The following is a 16,388-nucleotide window of genomic DNA, read 5'->3' on the forward strand; positions in this document are numbered from 1 at the left end:
GGTGGAAACCCAGCCACCAAGGCATTCCTGCTCGGAGTGGGTGGTTTGCCAAGCTTCTGGGGCTGCGGCAGAGTTTGAACTTTGAAATCAGACTGCCGTTAAGCTTTGGATCAGTAGAATTGGGCTCTTGTGCTGTTCAGTTATTAGTTGCATGACCCTGGGAACCTCAATCTTACATATTTTTGTTTATATACTATGCAATTAATAGACAGAAGAATTAGTGAGCCATTAACAGAAAAATACTTTCCCTGTTTCCAAGAGGCTTACCCTTGGTGGGGAGATAGGTGAATAAACACTATGACCTACCTTGGTCAGTGTCAGGATAAGGAAATATGTGTGGGCAATGGAGATCCAGTGAAGGGCCATTTGGGTGGGCTGACACTGTGTAGAGAAGGTGTCAAGAGAAATTCATATTTGGACTCAGAGTTAAAGAACAATGAGGAATTTACCTAGTTGACAAGCAAGCTGAGGCCATTGTAGGTAAAGGAGAACCAAGTGAAGATGTAGCAGGTTTTAAGAAATGTGGTGTTTTCATATGGTAGGGGTATAGGATGTTAGGGCTGTGGGTGGAATGCTGGTAAAGAACTGTGGATGTGTTATTTAAAGTTCTTAGAAGTTGCAGTTAATTTTTGTCATTTATTTAAATGGTGTTAACATTTTATCAATATATCCACTTTGCTTTTCAATGTGTGATTTTTTGAATTTTCTCTATCATTATATAAGTGATTCCATTTTCCACTTTATTGAGAGTAAGTTCACCAATTTTGAAGTGATGGTTGATGAAAAAATAATTTCATAAATTAAAATGTAATTTATATAAAATCATATGTACTTAATAAAATTGAACTCCCATTTAAAAAAATAAAAAAATTTAAAAAATTAAAAAAAAAAGAAATCAGACTGGCAGAGGCCCGGATCCTTCCCTGGGTCTTGGTTTACTGCTTACCTTTAGAAAACCACCGGGCTTCTCGGAATTCCACTTTTCTCACCTGTGAGAGGGAAGTGAACAGTGTCATCAGTGTCATGGTGATCACGTGCAGGGCAAAGGTTAAAAAGAATCTAGTGCTCATAATCCTTATGTGCCATTGTCTAAAAAATTACATTGTACAACAAATATACCACTCATTGTAACTTTGAAATAACTTCTAACTTTTTTTCCTTGTTTTGGTACTGGGGATTGAACCCAGGAGTACTTTACCACTGAGCTACATCCCTAGACCCTCCTCCATTTTTTTTTTTTTTTTTTTTTTTGACAAGGTTTTGCTAGATTGCTCAGGGCCTCCCTAAATTGCTGAGGTTGGCCTTCAACTCAGGATCCTCCTGAGTCTCTGGGGTTACAGGTATGAAGCACCACGCTCAACTGAAATATTTATGTTTTCAGAACTCTATTCTTTTCCACTAATGACAATGAAAGACCCCAGCCCAATAACTTTAGGCCCAGTAATAAATCACCAGGGCTTGCTTCCGCACCTGCACAGACGTCAGATGTATTTTTCAGAAAATCAGTTAAGTGTAAACGATTAAGAAAGGACAGGATGGTTGGGAAAGGAGCCGGCACGGTTGGGCAAACGGGATCATACAATGAAAAACCATACAATGAATAACAAATGGTTTTTATGTGGTTTTTCCAGGAACCTATAGTGAAAAACAAGTTTACCCTTTAAGTGACCTATATGCTGGATTCAAAAGAGCCAATGAGATACCTGTTACTGTGCTAGGAGGGAAACTGACCACTGTACCCTATAAAAGATCTGTACCCCAAAGCCCGGTGTGCCAGTTCACCGAAGCTCCGGCTGAGGTTTCGCTGAGCACCCGCAGGCGCCTGTGTAGCAATAAATCACCTCTTGCGTTTGCAGCCAGTGCCTCGTGCGTCTTTCTTGGACAGGGAATCGGCGGGTCTTTCATTTGGCGAGCCAGCCAGGAGAACTCCTGTAACCCCATCCGGATCCCTGCCCGAGGAACACCCGATAACCACTGGGAGGTAAGCTGGCCAGTTCGTGTCATTTTGTGTCTCTCTCTGTCTGGTTGTTATCTTGTTATCTGTTCATGCGCAGCGTCTGTACGATTACGCGTAATTGCTCTGTATTCTGGGCAGCTTGAGAAGGAGTTGACGAACTCGGACTTCTCCCCTGCCACCCTGGGAGACGTCCCAGGGGCTCAGGGAGGCCCATCTTGGGGGGGCCTCCAATGTTCTGTAGAGTACACTGTACTCGTGGGTGACGGAGGTGACGGTATCCCTCCTCTCCCTAATCCGTCAGGTACGTTCGGTTTGTGCTCGAGCCGCGCAGCGTTCTCTGTGTCCAGTCTGATATTTGTGTCTGTCTTCTTGCCTTTGCACTTTCTCACTCCATCTAAGACTAACATGGGGCAATCCATAACAACTCCTTTGAGTCTCACCCTTGACCATTGGCAGGACGTCCGAAATCGGGCAGACAACCAGTCAGTAAAAATTAAGAAGAAAAAAAAAATGCCTAATGCCTAAGGTCAAACCAAACTGGAGGAACTGATCCTATGGGTGAAAGATAGGATTAAGGGACTCCCAGCAGCTGCCAGAGCCATTTAGCTCTGGGGAGTTCCCTGGGTCCTTATCTACATCTTAGGGATTATGCCACCTCTGTTTACTTAAAAAGAAGGGACACTGAATGCAGTAAAGCCAGTCACACTGAGACCCTTGATTTTACACCTATAGTTGCCCCTACGTGAAAACATCTGGTCCACTCATGGGAAAGTCTATGGTGCCACTGATGGGAGTCATAATTAAATGAAAGTTCAAAACCTGGAGAGATATTTTCTTATCTGGTTGTCTGATTGTTTCTTAGGGATAATCTAGGTTAAATGTGTGTCCAAAAAAAAAAAAATAATAATAATAATTTTTATTGTAACAATCTGGTATCTGAATGGGTTTCTAAAGCATTGCACTATCTTGCAGTTAAAAGTTGGGTTTAAGCAATTGTTTAGTTTGATTTCAGATAGTTCATGCTAGAAAACTTAAATACTTGGGATAAAAAAAATTAAAGAGTTTCAATTTTGAACTGGGTAGCCTGAAAAAAAATTAAAACGTTGGTCTGGCTCATAAAAATGACATTAGATAATTAAATAGCAATAGTCTTAGACATTTTCAAAGCTTAATTTCAGATATATATGGTAGTGTGTGAGCAAATTTAATGTAACTCAATGCTACTTTGGGAACTTTAGAACAAGCAAAGTGGCTTAGAGGTACTAAAGAAATTTCTTCTGATGGTAGAGGTCCTATTTCCAGTTTTATGTGAACAAGTTTTTCTAATGTAAAAAGATATAAAATTTTAAATTTTGGGAATTACTTCTTAAATTTGTATCATAATTTTCAACATCTAAACCTGGAAATATAACTTGAAGTAAATTGTATGGTATTTACTAACTACTGGCCAGTCATCTTTTTTTTAGGACTCTTGTTTTTTCTTAGATTCTGTATTTTTTTGAGCTCGTGATTCTGATCCTGCAGACCTAGGTTAATGTTTTTCTGATCAGTGAAGTTTTTTTTTAAAAAAAAAAAGAAAACACAAAAACATTGCAATGGAGATTTCATCTGCGAAAAGCTACGAGGCCTTTATTAATTGTTATGTGTGCACACTCTTGTTATGTGTTGTATGTCGGTATGTCTGTATGTGTGTATGTCCATATATCCTGCAGTGATATAACAATTGACAGATGAGGAGCGCTCATAAAAAATAAAAAAAATTAAAAATAGATCCAAATATCTTTAATTCACGTGATTCAAACGGTTCAATTTAGATTGGGTAAACAGATAAAAGTAAAGATGTCCTCAAAATTAAGCTTATAAGTTTCTCTAGGTGTTCAAAAAGGCCCTAATAAAATGTTAACTCTGCTTAAATTTAAAAGTTTACAAGTATTGTTTCAAAATGTGAACAAAAGGAGGTTTATGTAATTATGGTGTTATTAATGTGTTCATATCTTCCAGGTATACAAGTCTGTAAGGTAGAAGCTTCAAAAGAACATTATATCAAGCTGGTGTTCTAAAGTTGTATGGTAATTTTAGGCTTAAAAAAAAAAAACATGTTAGAGATTCAATTATATCATTTGTGTTCTATAACTGAACTTGTTATCAATAAGATATGTACTGTTCCATGCTACTTTCTACTCTAAGATACAATTTATGTATTTTTAAGTTAATAAGAGCCTAATCTGTGTGAAGGTTTTATTGCAAAACACAAAAGTACATTACTACTTTTCTACAAGAGGTTAAAAGCTTTCAGCCTTTAATTCATGTTTTAAGTGTGATATTATGTTGTGTTAGCTAAAGTTCATGTAAACTTGAACAACAATTTATGTAAACTTTGTAAAATGATCAGCTTCAGAACTATAGTACTTGAGATTTATAAAGAGCCCTGCCTTACTTGAGATAAGGCTCTGTCCCATCTCACTACATGTGAAAATGGCTATGAAAGAAGTAAGCCAGATTTCAGTACAGTTAAAGTTGTGTCCAAAAGTAGGTTTTTGCCAAGATTACTAGGATCTCAAACAGGAAATTATGATGTATAACCCTGCCAGAATTCAAGGTAGCTATTATATAAGCTAAATATGTTTTTACCCTAGCTAGTTTTGTTTTGTAGTTTGCTTATAGATGGTTTAAGGATTGCCTGTTAATGTTTTAAAGAGATATTGCTTTAAGAACACAACCTGGGTCAACATAAGATAAGGAGTTATCACCTACAGGATAGAGAGATAGACATTAAAGCCCAGTGCTCTTAATATAAGGCTGTTAACTTATTTGCTGGATGTTTAAGATCAAGTTTTTAAAATTAGTTAAATTAAAAGGGCCAAAAAAACCCAATATTTGGCTCTTGCCCTCTGAGTCAGTCTGAATCAGGGAATAGGGGACTTCTCCAAAGGGCTCAGCAACTCTAGGCCACATAACCTCCTGAGCAGGGAGATTAATGAGACCAGTGGAGGACAGAAAGCCAATCGGTACATTTGCTGTAAAGAGGAGGGTCATTAAAAAAGGGAGACATCCCTGATGCTTCTGAGGGAAGCCATATGGTCAAGCAAGGCCTGGACCCATCCTAGCGCAAATGACACTAGCAGAACTGAAAAGCTGCTATGAAGTTCCCGAAGACTCCCAGGATAACTCAGCTGACTGTAAACAATAGGTAGAAACAAAAGTCAGTTTGACTTGCTTCATCTTAAACACTTAGCAAAGACAGTCAAAGCCAAAGCACAGCTGTTCCTGGACATCTTAAATGATAATAATAGTTAAATGTAACTTCCATAAATAAGTAGACTGGAGGCTACAAAAGAGATTCTTGGACAGAAATGCCTGATAACTGTCAAAGGGACTGCTAGAGTAGTTTTAGTCTAAGGCCTTTATTTCTAGCCAACGCAGGTAGGCTTGATGTTTGCTAATATGGTTATCCAGCCCTAAGTAGCAGAATTAAAGATTTCTCTATTAGACACAGAGGTCATACTAGTAAAAGGATTTTGCAGGATCAGATGGCATTAAATTATTAAACTATATCTTAAAGGAAAAGACATCTGTAACCCTACATGTTAGTTGTTGTGTTGACATCCCTGACATTTCTGACAATGTGACAAATATCCTTAAAGATTTACCTGCTCAGATGGAAGCCATGTCCTCAGCAACTTTTTCGTGGAAACAATATACTAGCTCCTAGTTCCTGGTACTGCCTGATGAAAAACATTGTTAATCTTTGTCTTGGCCATTATACTCATTGGCATATTTCTGTGCTGTGGCATTTATTACTGCATCAATATGGTTCCAGTACTAATAAGTTCTTGTTTCTCTTATAGACCACCCATCACTCAAATGGCCCTCCAACCTATTACTTCTCAATTAGACTTTCATCATGGACCACTCGATAGACCCGATATTGTTAAGGGGGACTCCAAACTGCTTGCCCCACGCCGTCCCTTTTCAGCCTGAAGAAGCCAGAAAGATTCTCTTCGTCCCCCTTCCTCACAGCAGTAAGGAGTTCCCAAATTAGGGAAAAAAAAAAAATGAAGCCAGATTTAAAGTTAGGTAGTCAGTGTAGTTAGATAAATCAGGGGTCTAATATCAAGTGACCAAGTCTATCACTGCCTTAGAGAAATCTCTCTCTTCCCTCGCAGAAGTCGTGCTACAAAATAGGAGGGGATTAAATCTGTGATTCCTTAGGAAAGATGGTCTCTGTATGGTTTTAAAGAAACAGTGTTGTTTTTATGCTGACCATAAGGGGGTGGTCCGGGAAACTATGGAGAAAGTCACTAAAAGGTTGGCAAAAAGGCAAAAAAAAAATTTTTGAAGCACAACAAGGATGGTTTGAACATTGGTTTAACAAATCCCCATGGTTAACTACTTTGCTATCCACCAGAGCGGGACCTTTAATTATTTTGCTGATAATCCTGACGTTTGGACCCTGCATACTCAATAGATTGGTGCAGTTTATAAAAGAAAGACTTTCTGTAATCCAGACTATGGTCCTTACTCAGCAATACCAGTTGCTTCAACAACAGACAGGGTCACAAACGAGCTTAATCCAAGAACCTGAGCAAGCAGGACAATGGATATAAGATTCTATCCATGATAAAGAAAAAGGGGGGAATGAAAGACCCCAGCCCAATAACTTTAGGCCCAGTAATAAATCACCAGGGCTTGCTTCCGCACCTGCACAGACGTCAGATGTATTTTTCAGAAAATCAGTTAAGTGTAAACGATTAAGAAAGGACAGGATGGTTGGGAAAGGAGCCGGCACGGTTGGGCAAACGGGATCATACAATGAAAAACCATACAATGAATAACAAATGGTTTTTATGTGGTTTTTCCAGGAACCTATAGTGAAAAACAAGTTTACCCTTTAAGTGACCTATATGCTGGATTCAAAAGAGCCAATGAGATACCTGTTACTGTGCTAGGAGGGAAACTGACCACTGTACCCTATAAAAGATCTGTACCCCAAAGCCCGGTGTGCCAGTTCACCGAAGCTCCGGCTGAGGTTTCGCTGAGCACCCGCAGGCGCCTGTGTAGCAATAAATCACCTCTTGCGTTTGCAGCCAGTGCCTCGTGCGTCTTTCTTGGACAGGGAATCGGCGGGTCTTTCAACAATATTAATAATATTAATGATATGATTAATGTTACTAGCTGGGCGCACACTTATAATCCCAGTGGCTGGGGAGGCTGAGGCAGGAGGGTCACAAGTTCAAAGCCAGCCTCAGCAACTTAGTGAGGCCCTAAGCAATTTAGTAAGACCCTGTCTGAAGAAGCAAACCTTGGATCAGCAGGCTTTTCTTTATTCAGTATTTAGCAGTGGGGTCAATTTGTGGAACCCTGGAGTGGCTCATTTTCCAGGCGGAAAATGGCTCAGTGGAAGCAACCATCTGGGTTGTGTAGGCTTCCTTTAGGGTAGGACAGGAATGTTAACAGGGAATTTCCTGGGGCTCACTGTATTGGCATCAGGTGACCCAGTAGCATAGAGGTTCAGGTGCACTCTGGCTGAGGCCTGGGATTTTAAAAGACAAAAGCTTAGGGGAAATGTCCCTGGCTTATTTTCCACATTCACTAGGGATGTGGTTCAGTGGTTAAGCATTCCTGGGTTCAATCCCTGGTACCAAAAAAAAATTAACATTATTAATGATAATAAATTACATAACAAGCTCCTGGTTTTGATTTTCAACCCATTTTAATGTCCCTGTGTCAATTTCATTGAAATATTAGCAGAATTGAAAACTTGAGACTCAAGGGGTTAAGAACCCAAGTCTGCAGGAGAGCATCAAACTGACTGGGCTGTGTGGAACTGGCTAGCGGGAATGAGCAAGGTTATCATGTTTAACAAAAATAAACAGTGTGCAGCTAAATTTGAATTTCACATAAGCAACCAACGTTCATTGTTGTTGAATTTGAAGCCTACTGTGGTGCTCTGGAAATTGAACCCAGGGCCTTATGTTTGCTAAGCATGTGTTGTATTACTGACCTACACCAGCAGTCCCTAATATTTTAGCCTAAGTATATCCCAAAAATTGCATGAGACATACCTATACTTTAAAAAATGTATTATCTGAAATTCAAATAGCTATTCTTTTTTTCCGGCAACCCTAACAAAAGAGACTAAAATGCATAGTATTTATTATTATTAGTAGTGGTAGTAATAGTAGTAGTAGATAAACAATGCTTTTATTTTATTTATTTATTTTTATGTAGTGCAGAGGATCAAACCCAGTGCCTAACACATGCTAGGCAAGTGCTCTAATGCTGAGTCACAACCCCACCCCTGCCTAGTATGTTTTTTTTTTTTTGTTTTTTTGCAATGTGGAGGAGCAAACCTAGGGCTTGGTGCATGCTAGGCAGGTACTTTACTACTGCTACATCCGCAGCCCTGTAAAGACTGTTCTTGTGCCACTTGACAGAAGTCTTCCTTTGACATTGGCAACTCTGGAAGAGACAGGGCAAGAGGTACTAGAAGATCTAGAACACTGAGCCTTTAAAGGGCAATGGCCTACTGACTGGGTTGACCACCTTTCACTCTCAGGCCAGCAGCAAACAGATTCTAGAAGCCTATATAAGGGCTGGGCTCAGCTGGGCCCAGCTCCCCAACATCCATCCTACCTGGTGTTCTAGTGGTTCTGTTCCAGTGGTTCTGTTGTCCACCAGGTCAATAGCCACTTCCCAAGCTACCCATCCCTGTGCCAGAGGGAGAGCAAGAAGACAGCTAGACCAAGGTGGTTAATCAGGAGCAAAGCTAGCTCTGTGTAAATAATTTGCCTAGGAATCAGGCTGCGTCATTACGAGAAAGCCAGGGGCAGGACACCCAGAGGAGGTTTAACCTGCTGTGGCCAGACTGGCTGCATTCACATGTGACGACTACTCCATTGCTATAGCTCCTGGGAGGACATCAAGCAACAAACATTTCTCCTTAGTACATCCCATAGGCGAATTCCAACCCACCCCACATCTTCCTCCTAACTTCTCCCCCCTTTTCCAAGGTCCCTGCCTATTCCCTCTTCTGCCTCACCCAGTCAGCCCTGAGGACCATTTCTGACATCTCAGGGTCCATTCCTGCTCCTCCACTCAGGCTTGTTTTTACTCACCTGAGCTGCTTCAGCCTCCACCCTCCTCCTCTTCTATCCAGCCCAGCTTCCAATAAAAGCAGGTCTCATCTTGCCACTCCCCAGCTGCAGATCCTCCCATTTTGCATCAGAGGCCAAGTCCCAGCCCTCAGGAACAGAAAAGCAGGACAAACCAGGGTGGCTGAATAGAACATGCCTCTTCCAGTCACTCAGGAGAAACTGTTACTCATCCCAGGTGAGGGGGTTGAGGGGGTTGAGGAGAGAACTCCTGGGAGGGCTGAGGGCCCAGGCTGCCCTCTTGCCTATAAGGATGCAAAGTACGTGTCACAGACACAGCCTGGGGTAGAGAGGCCAGATATCACCAAGTTACAAACAGGCCTCTGGGTTTTTATTTCAATGTCATTCATAAAGAAATGAAAACCAAAGTTGGAAAAGCTGGGCCCTGTGGTACATGCCTATAATCCCAGGACTTGGGAGGCTGAGGCAGGAGAATCTTAATTTCAAGATGAACTTCAGCAACTTAGCGAGACCCTGTCTCAAAATAAAAAAAGAAAAAGGAGGGCTGGGGCTGTAGCTCAGTGGTAGAGCGCTCCCCTACCATGTGTGAGGCCCTGGGTTCAATCCTCAGACCACATAAAAATAATAAATAAATAAATAAATAAAGGTATTGTGTCCAGCTACAACTAAAAAATAAATATTAAAAAAAGAAAGCAATAGGAATGGGGATGTGGCTCCATGGGAGAAGGTCCCTGAATTCAAGACCCCATACCAGAAAAAAAAATATAATATGCATCACAAGAGTCACTGCAGCATTGTTTCCTAGTTTAAGTTTGGAACCTAAGTGGGGTTAATTACATAAATTATACTACAACCATACAATTAAGTATTATGTATTATTAAGAATGAGGCAGCAAGGTACTAAAATTAAGTAACTGTAATTAAGGTATTTTATTAAATACATGCAAAAACAGAGTCAAACGGAAATGGTGAGTACAGCATATAAAGTGAATGTTTTTGTTTGTTTGTTTGTTTGGTAATAGGAATTGAACTCTGGAATGCTTTACCAATAAGCCACACCCCCAACTCTTTTTAGTTTTTTTTTTTTTTTTTTAGGGCTGGGAACATCCCCAGCCACCCCCCCAAAAAATTAATTTTGAGACAGGGTCTCGCTAAATTGCTAAGGTTGGCCTTGGATTCACAGTCCTTCTGCCCCAGCCTCCTGAGTCCCTGGGTTTACAGGTGTGCACCACCCACTCCGCTAAAATGGATTATTTTTCATTTGCTTATTGATTGATTGATTGATTGATTGATTGATTGATTGCACTCTACCTCTGAGCCACAACCCCAGTCCTCGTGAATGATTTTTTTTTTAAATTTAAGGACTGGGGATGTGGCTCAAGTGGTAGCGCGCTCACCTGGCACGCGTGCGGCCCGGGTTCGATCATCAGCACCACATACAAACAAAAATGTTGTGTCCGCAGAAAACTAAAAAATAAATATTAAAAAATTCTCTCTAAAAAAAAATTTTAAAGTTTAATGTGTATAGAATGTCTCTAGAAAAATAAAAATGAAATAGTTAACTCTAGGGTGTTCTAGAGTCCCTACGGTAGGGTATGGGGACACCAGAGTTAGCAGTGAGAGACTCACTCATATTTCATATATATGTATGTATATGTGTAAATCGTTTTAAAAGCAAGCGATTTTTCTACCATAGTGCTCCATGAGAGAAAGTAATGAACATCATTTTGTATGTGTGTGTGTGTCTGTGTGTGCACAAATGGGGATGGGGATTGAACCCATATCACTGAGCTATACCCTAACCCTTTTGATTTTTTATTTTGAGACAGGGTCTTGATAAATTGTTGAGGCTGGCCTCAAATTTGTGATCCTCCTGCCTCAGGTTCCTGACTTGTGGGGTTGGCAGGTGTGTGCCATCATGCCCAGCTGTGATGAACATATTATATATTTGTATGGCCCTGGGCCAACCCCTGACTCTCCCTGAGCCTCAGTTTTCCATCTATACAATGGGAGTTTGGGATCAGAAAAGTACTTCTACACTCTTCCTAAACATTAGAGCTAATCAACTGAGTACTGAGGTAATGGCATTAAAAAAAAATACTTGATGACACGAGGAAGGGAGAACAATATGAAGTGGCATTGATGGAATCAGGATGCAGTGCCCATCACCTGAGGGTCACTTCCTAAGCAGGTGCAAAGTTGCATGTGCCAGGACCCGAGGAGCCTGCTACAATCCTGCCAACTCCTGCAGATGTCAGCTCCCCAGGCTTTGGCAGCTTCTCTCTGCCTCTGCCCACTGAAACCCTTGGGTGGCCCAGAGGAGGAGTTGAAGCTGGCAGGGAGCAGGATTCTTCAGAGCAGAAGAAAGGGGTACCAGGCAGAAGGAGTGGGTACACCACCTCTTTAGATGACATTCTGGCCTCCTTTGGACTTATTCCTCACCCTATCAGGCTCTGCCTAGTTTACCTGTCTGTCTGATTTCTCTCTACCTTTCAGGGACCATTCAAAGGAGGCAGCTCCCATACCACACTAAAGCTCCAGGCCCACCAAGCAACTTCCCTGAGTCAGGTCTCTCTTAACAGAGTATGTCTGTGTTGGAGGCTGGGAGTCTTGAGATGCCAGTTACCTTGAAACTCCCTGGGAGGTGAGACTCAGCCATCAGAGCTCCTAGAGAACACCCAGAGGCCCGACCTCAGCAGGAAACCACCTCCTTACAAAGGTTTCTGCCAGGGTCAGTTCTGGGCTTTTCTGGTAATATTTGAAGCCAAAGGAAAAAATACATGAGAACCAGAGGAGTGAAACTGGCCATATTTCCCACTTCTCATTCCCTTGCCTTTCCTCCCTGGGTTTTGAAATCAGAGGACTTGAGTTCCTGTCCTAGAGTAGCCCTGGCTCCCTGACAAAGTCACCCGCCTTCTTCATGCCTCATTTGCAAGAACAGGCAGGACCCAGGGAGCTGCTTGTGAATAGGTGTCCACAGGTGGTCCTAATGCAGTGGTCAATACAAAGGCTTTATTTATTTATTTATTTTTGGGGAGGGTGTACCAGGGATTGAATTTAGGGGTACTCGACCACTGAGCCACATCCCTAGCTCTATTTTGTATTTTTATTAGAGACAGGGTCTCACTGAGTTACTTAGCGCCTTGCTAAATTGCTGAGGCTGGCTTTGAACTTGGGATCCTCCTGCCTCAGCCTCCTGAGAATTACAGGCATGTGCCACCACGCCCAGCCTGTTTGTTTGTTTTCTTGTTTTTATTTTTATTTTGAGGATCATGGGGATTGAAATACGGTCAAGTGGCACTTTACCACTGAGCTATATCCTCAGGCCTTTTTATTTTGAGACAGTATCTCTCTGAGTTGCTAAAGGGTCTCACTAAATTGCTCAGGCTGGCCTGAAACTTGTGATTCCCCTGCTTCAGCCTCCCAGGTTGCTGGGATTATAGGTGTACACCAATATACCAGTTTAAGGGCACAGGCTTTAAGAAGCAGCCTCCTCTACACTTGCAGAGAAAGGATTTGGTCTTCCATTCCTCCTGGGAATTCCACCCAGAAGCCAAGGTTCTAAACCAAGTAAGCTGGGGCTTCTAGTAATGAAGCAGACGTTCCTTTGGATGGGCCTTGACTCATATAGTCTCTACCTGAGGCCAAAAAGGAAGCCAATGAAAGGTGAGCAGAATCAAGCAGCCAGAGACCAGAGCTACCAATCCCTGAGGACATCAGGAGGCTGGATTCTACAAGGTAAACCAGGCAAACTAGCACTACTCTTGGGATCAGGCAACCGAGCACATCTTCTCCTTGCCGTAGGCAGTAAGGTTAAGTGTTGGGTGATTCTGGTTGTTTGCAACCAAAGATTCCTTTTGGATATACAATTCCATTTATTACTTTTTGTTTGTTTATTTCTGTACTAGGGATAGAACCCAGGGCCTCCCACATACTAGGCAAGTGCTCTACCACTAGGTTACATTCTCAGCACTGTATTACAGTTTTAATAAGATGATGAAGATTAATACAGTACAGAGAATTGCATATAAATTCCTATCAAAACAGCTTGCAGGACAGGCATTCAACAAGATATTTAACCTCTGAGTCTGTATTTCTTCATCTGTACAATGGGTATAATAATACCTACTTCAAAAGATTCTTGTCAAGACTAAATCAGATAACTCAAGTAACAAATAATACTCAGTGGGGGAATGGGGATATAACTCAGAGATAGACACTTTACTAGCATGTATAAGCCCCTGGGTTCAATAAATACTTCTTAATAAATATTTGTTTTAAAAATGAACTTTGACCCTTTACTTCATAACATTCATCAAAATGAACTCAAAATGGATCATAGGTCAAATGTAAAAGCTAAAAGTATAAAATGTGTGTGTGTGTGTATACATTTGTTTTTGTTTGCACTGGGGATTGAATCCCGGGGTGAACTATATCCCCAGTCCTTTTTATTTTGAAACAATGTCTTGCTAAATTGCCTCGGGCCTTGCTAAATTGCTGAGGCTGGCTTTGAACTTGCCATCCTCCTGCCTCAGCCTCTGGAGCTGCTGGGATTACAGGTATGCACCACTGCACCCGGCACAAACTCTGCTTTTTGGTACACTGTGCATTGCTGCTCACACTCAGAAGGAAGATCTCTCTTCCTAGGACCTGCACTCCCGCTGCCCCCAAAAGCTCCATCTCTCTGCCACTCTGCAGCATCCTCTCCCTCATGCAGCTTTCTTTTTTTTTTTTTTTTTAAATTTTTTTTTAAATATTTATTTTTTAGTTTTCGGCGGACACAACATCTTTGTTTGTATGTGGTGCTGAGGATCGAACCCGGGCCTCACGCATGCCAGGCAAGCGCGCCACCGCTCGAGCCACATCCCCAGCCCCTCATGCAGCTTTCTTTAGAATCAAAATCAGATGCATGTGATTAATTGAGCCTGGACCACCTGCCTGTGCCCCAGCCAAATAGGAGTCTAGGTAGAGTGTGTCTTCTTACATGGGGAGACAGAGCTCATACTGCGGGATATTGTCTTGACATGAAATGGGTTTTCAAAAAATGCTGAGTGATCATAACCTACAAAAGGCATGGCACACACTTATAATCCCAGCTACTAGGGAGGCTGAAGCAGGAGGATTGCAAGTTTGAGGTCAGCGTGGGCAACTTAATGAGACCCTGCCCATAAATAAATAAATAAATAAACAAACCAATAAATAAGGCTCAGGTTATAGCTCAGTGATAGAGCCACCCTCAGTTCAATCCTCAGTACCACACACACACACACACACACACACACACACAAATCCACTGTAAACCCCTTTTGGGAAGAGATGATTATTTATTACCACTTGACAGTGAAACTGATACTCAAAAAAAAGTCAAGCTACTATCCCTGGTAACCCAGCAGGCCCCTGCCCTAGGGTTTAGACAAAGTTTCCTGCCTGCATAACTAGAGCAGGAAGGTACAGGGACTGAGAAAGCACAGGCCCCACTCCACTGGTTCCTGTCACATGAAGATGTGCTTCTCCCTTTGACTCATTGCCTGTAACTTTCAGGAACAATCTAATTGTTGTTGCAAGTTTGAGGCTGGCGTTGAGGATCGAACCCAGTGCCTCGCACGTGCTAAGCGAGCACTCTACCACTGAGCCGCCCATAGCCCCCAAACAAACTGTTAATGAAATAATGATGGTGATGATGGTGGTGAGATTGTTGGGTATATTTAAACACTGAACATTTGATGATATTAAGAAATTATTGGGGACTGGGGTTGTGGCTCAGTGATAGAGCACTTGCCTAGCGTATGTGAGGCACTGGGTTCGTTTCTCAGCACCACATATAAATAAATGAATAAAATAAAGGTCCATCAACATTTTAAAAAAATATTTTTTAAAACAGAAATTATTAGGCATGTATGAGGCCCTGAGTTAAGTCTCCAGCCACTACAAAAAAAAAATTTTTAAAGATATGATGATATTTATATCTTTATTCTTATAAAAAGAGTCCATCTGTTTTAGAGATGTTAAATATTTGCAGCTGAGGTAATATTATATCTAGGTTTTGTTTTAAAATAATTTGGGATAGGGGATAGGGTTGTAGCTCAGTGGTAGAGTATTTACCTAGCACCCTAGCACGTGTGAGGCACTGGGTTGAATTCTCAGCACCACATATAAAATAAATAAAATAAAGGTCCATTGACAAAAAAAAATTAAAAATAATAATAATTTTGGGTAGTGTAGGGAGAGGTGGGAATAGGGATGTAGCTCAATGGTAGAGCACTTGCCTAGCCCTAGCACGAGAAAGGCCCTGGGTTCAATTCCCAGTACCATTCCCTCAAAAAAAAGTGGGGAGAGAGAGGTGGGGGTTATAAAGAAAAGAATATTGATTGATTGCAAAGTCATATTCAAGCCCAGTGATGGGTACACGAGGGTTTTTTTTTTTTTCTTTTCTTTTTACTTCTGTGTATGTTTGAGATTTTCCTTCTTTAAGTTATAAACAAGGGCTGGGGATGTGGCTCAAGCGGTAGTGCGCTCGCCTGGCATGCGTGTGGCCCTGGTTCGATCCTCAGCACCACATACAAACAAAGATGTTATGTTTGCCGAAAATTAAAAAATAAATACTGAAAAATTCTCTCTCTCTCTCTCTTAAAAAAAAAAAAAGTTATAAACAAATAAGTAGTGAACATCCAGATGTAGAGAACAGCACAACTACCCAACCAGGTTGTACTCTCTCCTCACCCCCAACCTTAAGTGTCTCTGACTCTACCTAAAGAGTTAAATTAAATGGAAGAAGTAGCTGAGTGCAGTGGTGCATGTCTGTAATCCCAGCAGCTCAGGAGGCTGAGGCAGGAGGATCACAGGTTCAAAGCCAGCCTCAGAAACAGTGAGGTTCTAAGTAACTCAGTGAGACCCTGTCTCTAAATAAGATACAAAATAGGGCTGGGGATGTGGCTCAGTGGTGGAGTGCCCCTGAGTTCAATCCCCAGTACCAAAAAAAAAAAAAAGTGGAAGAAGTAATCCAGCATTCACCAAGTTTGCCCTAGAGGCCCCTTCCCCCTGGGAGGTCATGATGAGTACGTGTTTGTAGCAAGGCCGAGTTATTTTATGTGGTGAGATAGAGGCTGCTTCTGAAAGAGTATCAGTTGGATGCCCATGGGCCTTTGCTGCTGCTTGGCAATGCATTCTTATCTTAGTGTGGATTCTCCCAGATCCAGGCCCTGAGACAAGATGGGCACAAGAGACTTATTTGGAAGGTGATCCCAGGAACATTTTATAGAGAAGTAGAAAACTTTCCCATCAGAGGGCAAAGAAATGGGGTAAATAACTAATTCCTG

The 16,388-nt window shown here is 41.6% G+C and overlaps 1 long non-coding RNA gene across 1 annotated transcript; it reads left to right on the plus strand.

Moving 5' to 3' along the window:
- The first annotated feature begins 1,412 nt into the window (after positions 1–1,412).
- LOC131423426 (uncharacterized) lies at positions 1,413–7,043 on the plus strand. Its single transcript, XR_009225014.1, has 2 exons — positions 1,413–5,979; positions 6,820–7,043. It is a non-coding gene; the product is annotated as an uncharacterized LOC131423426 (long non-coding RNA).
- The last annotated feature ends 9,345 nt before the right edge of the window (positions 7,044–16,388 follow it).

Source organism: Marmota monax, unplaced genomic scaffold, assembly GCF_021218885.2.
Source record: "Marmota monax isolate L192 unplaced genomic scaffold, Marmota_monax_Labrador192_F-V1.1 WCK01_AAM20220418_F8-fsc00218, whole genome shotgun sequence".
NCBI classification, from domain to species: Eukaryota; Metazoa; Chordata; class Mammalia; order Rodentia; family Sciuridae; genus Marmota; species Marmota monax.